This window comes from Orycteropus afer, unplaced genomic scaffold, assembly GCF_000298275.1.
Source record: "Orycteropus afer afer isolate SDZICR_OR568_19922 unplaced genomic scaffold, OryAfe1.0 scaffold00077, whole genome shotgun sequence".
Lineage (NCBI taxonomy): Eukaryota > Metazoa > Chordata > Mammalia > Tubulidentata > Orycteropodidae > Orycteropus > Orycteropus afer.
The window spans coordinates 3,772,706-3,785,948 of NW_006921664.1; the positions used below are offsets into that span (position 1 = coordinate 3,772,706).

Below are 13,243 nucleotides of genomic sequence, written 5' to 3' on the forward strand. Positions count from 1 at the left end.
GTTGCATTGTGGTAAACTGTGGTCAATGTCATGAGACAAAGTATATGTGAACTGCTGTATGGAAAGTAAATTTGCTTTGTAAACCTTCACCCAAATCACAATAATAATTATAAAAAAAAAAAAATTAAAAATCTTTCCTAACCCCGTATCTCCAATGTTCTGAAGAGCAGATTGTTGTTGTTAAAAAAAAAAAAAAAAAGACAGATGCTTTGCCCTCAATGAATTCACAGTCTAGGAAGGTTACAACATGGATGTATTATTACAACAGCAATCAATGCAGTGATGCAATATAGTAACGGAGTATGAAAGAGGGGCATACTTCAGCTGAAAGCAGGGGATGAAGAGAGAGGATCTACTACCAGAAGCTTTCTAAAGGAAAGTAGACTGAGTTTTAAAAGTGATATAAGATTTAGATGGGAAAACGACAGGGAAATGGATATGGAAGAAGAAGAAACACCATGAGCAAGGGTAAAGAGACATAGTAAGGTACAGGGTTAGGGAAGAGAAGCACAAATAGTTGTAGTGCTACAACATGAGGTGTGAAAGCAAGAGGGCAGGAGGTGATGTCAGATTTGTGTCAAGGGCCTTACTTACATGCTAAGGAGCTTCAAGCTTCTTCAGTAGCTAGACCAAGTTGCTAAAGTGTCTTCCGAAGGGGAGGCAATATACTTAGATTTGTGTTTTTGGATGGATTACTCTGGCCTCACTGTGGAGAACAATCTAATGGAAAAAAAAGATTAATTTTTTGAAGAAAGTGGTTAGAAGACCATTATCGAAGCCAAGGTGAGAAAGAACGGTGGACAAAATTCGGGAAGCAGAAGGATTCAAAGGAGGAGACAGCTTCAAAAATACTTGGAAAGTAAAATTTGTAGGGCTTGGCAAATGCTTGATAAAGAGGTGAAGGCAGAGAGTCTGGAAGGCTCTGTAGGCTCCTTGTTTAAAGGGCTTGGTGGTAGGAGGTTCTACTCACTAAGACAGAGGGTAAGGGAGGAGCTGGTGGTAGGTAGGAATGCACAGGTATATGTATGTATGTGAATATGAGTTCCATTCTAGATCTGCTGAGCTGGAGGAACCTGCAAGATATCCAAATGGAGATGTCCAGCAGGTGCTAATGACCTGACTCTAAAGGTAAGGCAGAAATCCAGACTGAAGATATGGGGCCATGTAGAAAAGGAGTGAGATAGTCCAAAGCAATCCCACAGGATAAAAGAGTGTTGGGTCAAGGATGTTTAAGATATGAGCGAGGAGGAGACTACAAAAAAAGGCAGAGAAAAAGGCAGATGATCCAGGAATGAGTGATCCAAGGAGTTAAAAACTCAAACTCACTGCTGTTGAGCTGATTCAACTCATAGCAATCCCTCCTTGGGTTCCCGAGGCGGTATCTCTATGGAAGTAGATTGCGAAATCTTCCTTCTGAGGAGTAGCTGGTGGGTTTGAACCACCTGCCTTCTGGTTAGCAGTCAAATGCCTTAGGAACTATGCCACCAGAGTTCCTAACTCACTGCCGTCAAGTCGAATCTGACTCATAGCAACCCCTCCTTGTGTTTCTGAGGCAGTATCACTACAGAAGTAGATTGCCCAACCTTCCTTCCAAGGAACCCCAAGAAAGTAGAAAGACCAACAGCATTGGACACAAAGATTCTATATGGTAACATGAAAACCTAGCACTGAGTTGGCATGGCCATGAGTGAACGTCACAGAACAGGTTCACTGGGGAGTTCAGGGAAAAGAGCCAGGTTCCTCCGGGCAATGTGGTGAAGAAGTGGATCATGCATGTGGAGACAAATTTAACAAGGGAAGAAAGATGGGTAGGAGACAGAGGGACACAGCAGGAAGAAACAGCATTATTAGAATGAGTAGCCTTGAGCAGGTTTGCAGAGAGGCAAAAGAGGCAGCTGAGATGAAGGGAGATTACAAGGCGGCAGAGCTGATAATTCCTACTTCTCACTGGACTAAATATTTATATGTAGTTTTTGTTCCTCCATTAAAAGTAAGTTCTAATTTCTGAAAACAGCCATGTGTATATTAACACTGTGGGTTCTAGAGCCGGACTGTTTAGATGTGAATCCCAGCTCTAGCAGTTAAAGTTTACACCACTTAGTGACTCTATTCTGGGCCTCAGGCACAGAGTCTTATCTAACACTCATGCCAACCTCCACATCTCCACTCTATAAAAAAGGAAACCAAAGACTAAAGGTCAAGTAATCTTCCTAAGTCACTCAGTTGGTCAAGGCAAAGAGAAGCAGGGAGCTGGACTCTCCTTACCCTCTGACACTTGGTTTAACTTCTACACACACAGCAGCTCTACATGCAAAGCCTGCAACACAGCAGGAGTTCAATAAACTGTGGTGGCATCTCCCAGTCACTGAACAAGGCAGAAAGAACTCTACTTCCAGCAGTCACTTTGGTATCAAAGTGAGCCCCCCACTTTGGAGGTTAAAATGTATTTATACTCTCAAAAGGCCACTTTTATCTGCAGCACACTCTGGACTCTAAACAGACAGAAAGGAATGAGTGTTCCTTTGGGTCTGTGCAGCTCTGTCCTTGCCCAATCCCATGATGTGTTCCTTGGCAGGGTTCTGCCCGCCTCTTCTCGCCTCTTGCCTGCTGCCACTCACACTGTGCTCCAAGTGGAGCAGATGAAGAGGGCTACATGAGTAAGTACAGAAAGTCGTTGGTAAGAACAGCTCAAGGAGAGAACGAAAGCAAAGAAACTGGGTTTGTGAAGCCACACTGTTGCTACCAAAAAATATCTGGGAAGCCCTGAACCAAAGGACATAAACGGCACATTTTAATTAAGAGCCTTTGAAAGGACAGTCTGCTGACAGAAATGAAAAGGGGTGAACTGAAGGGCAGGGGGAGAGAAGGAAGAATGCAAAAGGGGTTTGAAATCCACACTGCTTCTCTGTTCAGATTCTAAAGGGCCTTTTTCTTCAAAATAAAGAGATTATGTTGTTCATATATGTAGGAACAACTCAAACAGCTTTGTTTTTTCAGCTCAAAACAGATAAAATAAAAAATTAAAGAACTAATAAAAACCTTAATGAAGGGAGAGGGCAAAAAGAGAACTATAACTTAACCGTTTTAAAAAAAAAAAAATCAAAACAGGTGAGAGTGATTCTGTTTGTCCTGGTAGCTACAGTGGAAACCTAATTATCTTTTTAAAAATTAGGCTCTATTAGCTTAATATGATAATGCTGGAATGAGATGCAGGGACAGGAAGAATGGCAAAAACAGTAGAAGGAGGGCCATATGGGATTTCTGATGAGACAAAATGAAATCAGATTTTCAAATATAAGGATAAAATCTCTGACGCAAGTTTGCAGCCTAGATGCTATCTCTCCAATGCATTCCATGTGGTAAGTTATAATCACAAAACAGAAGTGTCATTTGTAATGTATTTCATACAGGGGAAAAAATTCTATAACAGAAGAAAAGAATGCCATCTTGAGTCAACACATCTTTAAGAAATTACCTGTTTTGAAGAGTGTTATGTAGAGTACTTTGCCCATGAGAAATGAAAGGGAGAATACCCTAGAAATGTATTTTTAATGAGATTTCTTGTAACTCAATGTTTGTTTGTTTGTTTGTTTAAACAAATTTCATGTTAAAGATGCTTCAAAAATAACTGGTCATGTTCACATTATAATACTGCACCTCCCTGAGGTACAAGTACCTTCCTTGTCCTGTACATCACAGTATCCCCAGTAACTGACACATGGCAGACATTCAACAAATATTTGTGGTCTGAAGGAGTGAACTACAACCATCAGCTCTAGAACAGCACCTTGCACAGTACACATTTGTCACAAAGAGGCTTGTTGCAGCGTAAAGACAACATGTCCCTGAGCCTGGATTCTGGATCTTGCCCCAGCTTCAAGCAGCAGGGTAAATTCGAGCTGGACAGAAGTTTTCTTTACCTGCATCTCAACCAGTGCCAAGTCTGCAGAAAACACAATGCAGGTTGCCTCAGGAAAGAACAGCAAGGCTCCCGAGAGAATAACTCTCAGGGCAGCCATGTCTTCCATAAGCTTCTAGTAGGGCTGTGACCCTTCCGTGGCTGCCATCTGGCCTACAACAAATCTATCCTCAAGCAAGACAGATGGATGGGAGAGAATACAGCTAATCAACTTTATTCCCTTTGGATAAAAAATGCATCATTACCCCAATATGACTCTACTTTGTGTGTCTGGTTGCTGGAAAAAGCAACTCTCCTCCTCAGCACCACTCCATGCCCACAGATGTGACATGACAGTGGCGTGCTCTGTGGGTACAGGGAAATGGCAAGTTCAGTGTGTAAGTCTTATGTATGTGCTCAGCAGAGATGCACACTGACATTGTGTATGTGTATAACCAAAACCAGTTGCCAGAGAATTGATTCTGACTCATGGTGATCCTATATGTGTCAGAATAGAACTGTGCTCCTTAGGCTTTTCAATGGCTGGTTTTCTGGGAGGATCTCTAGGCCTTTCTTCTAAGGCATCTCTCTGGATGGACCTCCAACTTTTCAATCAACAGCTGAATGTGTTAACCATCTGCACCAACTAGAGGCTCCTGTGCATGTATGTGTATAACATATGATTTCAGAGCAGCCATATGAAGGCACTATTTATGCCCACATTTTAGAAAGGAAGAAACTAATTGACTAGGTGAAAGAACTAGCCCATATTAGAGCTAGTACTTGGACCTTGATCTTTTGGACTCTGAATTCCACATATTAAAACCTATGTTTAAGGAAAGGGGGTACCAGAGGATGGAAAATGAAAACTGGGAGCAGAAAGCTGGTAGAAATAGAGTACACAGTCAAGACAACAAGCATTCAGTGCCATGTGCTGTGCAAAGCATTGGGGTTAAAAAATGAGCTATGATGCCCCACCCACCCCAGAAGCACATATATGACATACCATACAATACATGAAGTGCTATCAGACAAAAATATATGATGCCATATCAGAGTCATGATGAGGAAGGAGTACTGAGTTCTGACATGAGGAATTTGGTTGTGGATGGCTGCCCAGTGAATGAGGAGTCAGCCAGGCAGAGAATTGGAAATGGCCAAAGAGCAGTCACATGTCAACAGTGTAGTGGAATTGGAAAAAATGAGGCATTTGCTCAACACAAAGGAATAGCCACTGTGTGTTATGCATTGTTCAGGCACGTGAATTCAAACATGTATAGAGCATAGTCTTTTCTCTCACTGGATTCATAGTAAGAAAGAAAATAAAGACAACACATATCTTGGAAACCTTCTATTAAAAGCGGCTAAGAAGCTGGGCTTTGCTCTTATTGATTTTAAGCAGGAAAATGACATCAAAATGCAGTAATTTATGAAGAAGTGAAAACTGAATGGAAAAGTCTCATGAAAAAGTTACTGTGATGGCTCAAGTGAGCATTAGGAAGGTGTGAAACTCCCTGGGTGGGGAAAATGGTTAAGCGCTCCAATACTAGCAAAATGGTTGGCAGTCTGAACTCACCCAGAGGCATTTTGGAAGAAAGGCCTGGTGATCTGCTTCTGAAAGGTCAAAGACTTGAAAACCCTATTCAGCAATTTTATTCTGTACACATGGCTTTGTTGTAAGTTGGAAATGACTCAGTAGCAAATAAGAGTAACAAAAACTAAGACAAATATCTCTTTATAAGGCAGGCCTGCAGTCAGGAGAAGTAAGTGGGAACAGAGAAGGGGAGACAGAAAGATCACAGGTAGAATCAAGATTAGTCTGTGTGGCTGGAGTTTTCAAGTAGTATTGAGGAAAATGGTAATAATTCATGTGGTGGTGGTGTTGTTAATGTGCCGTCAAGTTGGACTCGACTCATAGCGACCCCTCCTTGGGTTTCCGAGGCAGTATCCCTATGGAAATAGACTGCCCCATCTTCCTTCCGAGGAGTGGCTGGTGGGTTTGAACCACCAACCTTCTGGTTAGCAGTCAAGTGCCTTAGGCACTATGCTACCAAAGCTCCCTTAATTCATGTAAGAGAATACAATACAAACAAGACTGCTTGTCCAACAGTGAGTGCGCAAATGAGTGCTATCTATCGTTATTTTAATGCTGACTTTACTTTTAATTTTTCAGGACAGCATATCTGGAGAACTGTGGAGTGCTCTACTCACCACAGGAAGGGGGAATATAAGGGTTACAGGAACCCAAACCAGCAGGTCTGAATGACAAAAGAAGGACTTACCTTTGATCTCTCATATCTAACTCAACCACCACCTGTTTGTGGTGGCTTGCATATAGCTCTGATGCTAGAAGTTATGCCACCAATATTTCATATACCACAAGGGTGACCCATGGTGGACAGGTGTCAGTGGAGCTTCCAGATAAAGGCAGACTAGGAAGAAAGACTTTGCAATATACTTCTGAAAATCAGACAATGAAAATCCTATGGATCACAACAGAATACTGTCTGATAAAGTATTGGAAGATGAGCACTCTAGGTTGGAAAACATTCAAAATACACAGTGGCCAAAACAATGGACTCAAGCATGCCAATGATCATGAAGATGGCACAGGATCAGCAATGTTTCATTATGTTATGTTATACATTGGGTCACTATAGTTAAGGTTGTGTGTCAACTTGGCTAGATCTGGTTTTGAATGGCTGGGCAGCTGGATGTAGTTATTCCCCAAGATGAGAATGATAATCAACTCCACTGTGGAATCCTCTGTGAGCAGCCAAGTATCTGCCTTAGGGATGTGGTCTGCTTCCAGTACATAAGAAGAAACTCTGAAGAAGTTCTCTAGCATTTTGGCATGCTTGTATCCTGCATTTGGCCAAGTCATCATCAGTGAGTGGCCTGCCATGTTGTTTGATAATCTTGAGACTGTGCCATTTTACTTGTTGGCCTTGGATTTGTTAGCCTCAGCAGTCAGCAGCTGCCTGGATTAAAAGATGCCTCCCTCTCCAGTGGCCTGGGAGCAAGAGGCAGAGCTGAAGCGCCAAGGTCAAGGGGCCTTCACCCAGCCCCTAGAGCTGGCACTTTGAACTCAGACTTCTAACCTCCAAAACTGTAAGAGAGTAAATCCCTGCTTATTCAACCCATCCGCTTTTGGTATTTTCTGTTAGAATAGTACCAGAGAACTCAAACAGTCACCATGAGCCAGAGCCAATTGAACAATAACTAACAACATCTAGGATAATATAGAAACAGGGAAACTGCTTTAAAAAATAGTTACTGAATACTGCATGAATAAAGGAACAAATGACCAAATAAATAAATACAGGAACAGCAATGAACCCTGACTCCCAAACTCTGAAAAACCAGAAAATGGTTAATCAGGTGATCTACAAAATGACTTGAGAAATACCCATTTTTAAGGACTAACACAAAGAAGGTTGATCCATATTTGGGAAAGAAGCTGAGTCAAGGAAATAAAACTTGCTGATAAAAATTCATCATACAGAGGAGAACCAAAATATTTTATCTCCTTGTTACCCCATAATGATTTTTCTTCAACCTGACAACTCTGTAATTAGAGTCAAAGCCCTTACGCTGCTGCTCTCTATTTTCCAAGTGGGTTTCGACTTTTTGCAGCTGCACAGGTTTTCTGCCAGGACTTCTGCAATGTGGGACATTAAGGATTCTTCTTATCAGTATGGAACCAAAACCACAAAAACTTCAAATATCCCTGCACTTCACCCCCATTCACAGATAGGCAACCTCCTTCCTTCTACACCGTTCATTTCAAGATGAGAAATTCTCCCAGACCGACAGGTAAACTCTACAACTTGAATAAACAGAAAGAGAACAGCAAAATAAAATAAGGCCACAGTCACCAGAAGAAAAGAAGTAACAAAGTTTAGAGCAGAAATAAATGAAACAGAGAACATTAAAACAACATAAAGAATCAACAAGACCAGAAGTTGGTTCTTTTAAAGGATCAATAAAATCAACAAACCACTGGGCAAATTGACAAAAGAAAAGCAGGAGAAGCAGCAAATAACCCAAATAAGAATAAAATGGGTTACATGACAACAAAACCAATTGAAATAAAAAGGATCAAAACAGAGTACTATGAAAAACGATACTCCAACAAATTTGAAAACCTAGATGAAATGGACAAATTTCTAGAAACACACTACTTACCTAAACTAATACAAACTGAGGTAAATAAACTGAATGGACCTATAATAAAACAGATTGAAATGGTAATTTTAAAACTCCCAACAACAATAAAAAAAACCCTGGCCTGGATAACTTCATTGGAAAATTCTACCAAACATTCAGAGAAGAACTCACACTAATTCTACTCAAACTATTTCAGAGCACAGAAAAGGAAAGACTACTTTCCAAATCCAATCTGTGAAGCCAGCATAAGCCTGATACCAAACCCATGCAAAGAAACCACACACACACAAAAAAAAAGATTACCAATCAATATAACTCATGAATACAGACAAAAAAAATTCTCAACAAAATTCTAGCTAATAGAATTCAACAGTGTATCCAAAATAATAATAATAATAATAATACCCATCATAACCAAGTAGGATTCATACAAGCATGGTACAGTATTAGAAAATCAAGCCATATAATCTATCATATAAACGAAACAAAAGAAAAGAATCACATGATTATCTCAACTGATGCAGAAGAGGCATCTTATAAAGTCCAACACTTAATCCTGATTTAAAAACTCTCAGCAAAAATATAGAAGGGTGTTTATACAAAATCACAGAAGCCCTGGTGACACAGTGGTTAAGTCCTTAGCTGCTAATCAAAGTCAGCAGTTCTAACTCACCAGCTACTCCACAAGAGAAAGATTTAACAGTCTGCTTCTGTAAAGATTACAGCCTTGGAAACCCATTGGGGCAGTTCTACTCTGTCCTATAGGGTATTGCTATGAGAGAGAATAGACTTGACAGCAACAGCTTTGATTTTTTTTTTTTTTTTTTAAATATAAAACCAACAGCCAAAATTGTTTTCAATGGAGAGAGACTGAAAACATTTCCCTTGAGAATGGAAACAAGACAAGGATGTTTTTCAACAACACTCTCATTCAACATTGTGCTGGAGGTCCTATCTAGAATAATAAGGCAGGGGAAAAAGTGTGTGTGTGTGTGTGGGGGTGTTCATATTGGTAAGGAAGAAGTAAAACTATTCCTATTTGCAGTTGCAATGATCCTATACACAAAAAAATCCCAAAAATTCCACAGGAAAGCTTCTATAACTAACAGAGGATTCAGGAAAATAGGATACAAAATCAACATACAAAACTAAGTAGGATTCCTCTACACCAACAAAAGAGAACTTTGAAAATGAAATCAGGAAAATAATACCATTTATAAAAGCTTCCAAAAAGTTAAAATACATAGGAATAAATCTAATACATAGGAATAAATCTAATAAGTCTTTAGGGACATAACAGACCTACACAAAGAAAACTACAAAACACTACTGCAAGAAACCAAAAGAGATCTGCATAAATGGAAAAACATACCATGCTCATGGACAGGAAGACTTAACATTGTGAAAATCAATACTACACAAAGCGATCTATAGATACAATGCAATCTCGATACAAATTCCAACAGCATGAGATGAAAAGCTAATTACAAACTTTATATAGAAAGGAAAGAGGCCCTGGAAAAGTTAACGCATTACTAAAGAAAGACAGAGTAGGAGGTCTCATACTACTCAAAACCTACTATATAGCCATGGTAGTCAAAACAGCCTGATACTGGTATATTGACAGACCCACAGACCAATGGAACAGAATTGAGAATCCAGATGTAAATCCACTCACCTATGGAAATCTGATCTTTGACCATTAAATGGGGAAAGGACAGTTTCTTTAACAATAGTGCAGCAAAAGTATGTGTGTACCTGAAGAAAAATGAAATAGGACCCTGCCAAAGGGGAAAGGAGGCCACATCTTCTAACCCCACAAGAGGAAGACAGAATCACCATCAGTAGCCCAAGACCTATCCCTGCAAGGAAGGCTGGACATGCCGCCCCACTCCAGCCCTTTCATCAACCCTGACACCAACTGTTCCTCCCACCGTACTCGCCACCTCTTTGCTGGGTTCAGTAATTCACTGCAGTGGCTACACAGAATTCACAGATTATGGGGTTTATAAGGGAAGCAACAGGGTACAATTCAAGTTCAGGAACACACCTTGTCTCTCACACCCCACTGTCTCTCAGCTAACAGTCTCTCTCAGTCTCTCTCCCAGCAGTGCGTGTCTCTCAGTGTCTCTCTCTCAGCAGCACATGTCTCTCATGTCTCTCAGCAAGTGCGTGTCTCTCAGGAGCGCATTTCTCTCAGCAGCATGTCTTTCTCAGCCAGCAGTCAGAGAGACTCCTTCTGCCTCTAGGAGGGCTCCTTTTGAGCCTGGGAGAGAGGCCAAACTAACCAATCCCAACATCAGAATTCTATATACCTGAGAGAGAGAGAACTTCCCAGAAGATTGCTTCATGCCACTCACAACAGCAGTGTTTAAAAATTATCCAACCCCAAGTGGATAACTTTAACAATCAGGAGCTACTCAGTTGCTCATGGCAAATTCCACCATGGAGTTTAAAAAGACTTACGGCTAGAAAAGCCATACTAGGTAATTTACTACACCACAGACCCATACTTCACACCACATACAACAACTAACTCAAAATGGATCAAAGACCTAAATATAAAACCTAAAACTATAAAGATCAGAAAAGAAAAAAAAGAGACACTGCTAGGGGTCCTAATATAGAGCATCAATAGAATACCAAAAATAACTAAAAATACACCAACAGCAGAGGATGAACTAGATAAATGGGATGTCATAAAAATTAAATACTTCATGCTCATCAAAAGACTTCTTTAAAAGAGTAAAAAGAGAATCTACAGGCCAGGGGAAAAAAAGGGGGCACTACAATATAAACAACAAGGGTCTAATCTCTTAAAATTTCAACACTTGTGAGGAAACTTGAACTCTTATACACTGCTGGTGGAAATGTAAAATGGGACAATCACTATGGAAAATGGTATGGAACTTCCTCAAGAAGGTAGAGATAGAAACACTATATGATCCAGCAATCCCACTCCTAGGTATATACTATATAGTATATAGGTATATACTATAAATAAATAAGAGCCATGACACAAACACATGTACGTCCATGTTCACTGCAGCAATATTCACAAGAGGAAAACAATGGAAACAACCTAACTGCCCAAGAACGGACGAATGTATAAACAAACTGTGGTATATACACACACAATGGAATACTATACAACAATAAAGAATAACAACAATCTGAACACATCTTACACCACCAATGAATTTGGGGGACATTATGCTCAGTGAAATCAATTACAAAAGGACAAACATTATGAGACCACTATCATAAAAAATAAGAAAAGGTTTACACACAGAAAAAAAAATTATTTGATGGCTACCAGGAGTGGGAAAGGGGTAAAATTATTAACTAGATAGAAGACAAGGATCAATAATGATGACGTGAAAGGCAACACACAATATGGAGGAAGTCAGCATAATATGACCAAGGCAAAGGAAAACACTAAAGGTAAAGCAAGAATAAAGGGCAACTATGGAAATTACCAGGAACTCTGTTAGCACAGTACCTAAGGCACTTGACTGCTAACCAAGAGGCTGGCGGTTCAAGCCCACCAGCCACTCCTCAGAAGCAAGGCTGGGCAATCTACTTCCATAGCTATACTGCCTCAGAAACCCAAGGTGGAGTCGCTATGAGTTGGATCTGACTTGACGGCACATAACAACAACATCATGGTAATTACTATAATGTAGAAAATCCTGCAACATTAGTATTAACAAACAATAATTTACAAATGGATACATAGATAGGTATGCTTAAGAGGTATGGGAAGGTGTAAGGGAGCACACCTACCTGCACATACAGGTTTAGTTGTGGATATATATGTAATTTTAAGTGCTGCATGTATACTAATATATACAATAGAACACACAGGGCACAGTCATAGAAATTTCTTGTTGTGGTGGTTGTTGTTATGTGCCGTCGAGTTGAACCCGACTCATAGCAGCCCCTCCTTGGGTTTCCGAGGCAGTATCACTACAGAAGTAGATTGCCCAACCTTCCTTCTGAGGAGTGGCTGGTGGGTTTGAACCGTTAGCCTTCTAGTCAGCAGTCAAGTGCCTTAGGCACTACGCTACCAGAGCTCCTAACAGCCATAGTACATTCAGATAAACACATAATCCAAAACACATAATCCTTTTAAAGACATTCCACGTTCATCTCTTAAATTTGAAATTTGACTTACTGGTCTGACAGAGACTGGGGAACCCCCAAGATTATGGCCCTAACACACTCTTCTGACCTGGAACTGAAGCCATTCCTGGAGACCACCTATCAGCATAATAGGCCCATAAAACAAACAATACCACCCAAGAGGAACATGTTCCTTAGAAAAATCAATTATGTAAGATCAAAAGATGAGAAGAAAGAAATGGGAAGAAAATTTGTACCAAAGGGAACAGGAAACCCAGGGAAGAAATGGGGAGAATACTGACACATTGTGGGGAATATAACCAATGTCATGGAACACTAATAAGTACAAGTGAATGCAAAAACTTTGCTCTGTAAACTTTAACCTAAAAGCACTATAAAAAATTTAAAAGGGGGAGGCAGGTAAAAAAAAGGTACATGCTACCAATTAATAAATAACCCTCACTGGTTTATCTTTGCTATTATTATGTACTTACTGTCACATCCCCATAGATTATAAATGCATTTTGTGAACACCCATGTGTTAGAATATACAGTGTTACTGCTATAATGTGATCCATGCATTGCTGAAAAATCTCACGTTTTGCAAAATTCTATGCAAACAATACAGGTATTTGGGGAAAATCTGTTTGGGGCATTCCATTCAAAACCCAGGGAACTTCAAAAAACAATCATTGATAACATGGACAGAGAATCTGGCCACCTAAGCATAGCTGGGATCTACCACAGAGGCTAAGAAAAATAACATAGAAATAACCAAGGGGAAATTCTGGCAATGTTTAATTAGAGCAAGGCTGGCAGAGTTGTGGTGGGCACTGGAAGAAGCATAACCTGCCAAGAGCCAGAAGCCATGCCAGGATGTCACCAAACCTTTTCTGCAGGGGACCTTGGGGGCAGGCAATTGTGATTTTAAACACACACACACATACACATGCATACAAACATAAAAACATGCATACTGATGTATATACACACATGCTGTTGTTGTATGCTATCGAGCTGATTCCAACCCACAGTGATCCTACAGGACAG

General features: G+C 40.2%; 1 protein-coding gene across 1 annotated transcript in view; it reads right to left on the reverse strand.

Annotated features, from left to right (window-relative positions):
• The window catches only part of VOPP1 (VOPP1 WW domain binding protein), a 133,736-nt gene that overhangs the window by 63,934 nt on the left and 56,559 nt on the right, over window positions 1-13,243 (reverse strand). The window lies entirely within an intron of this gene.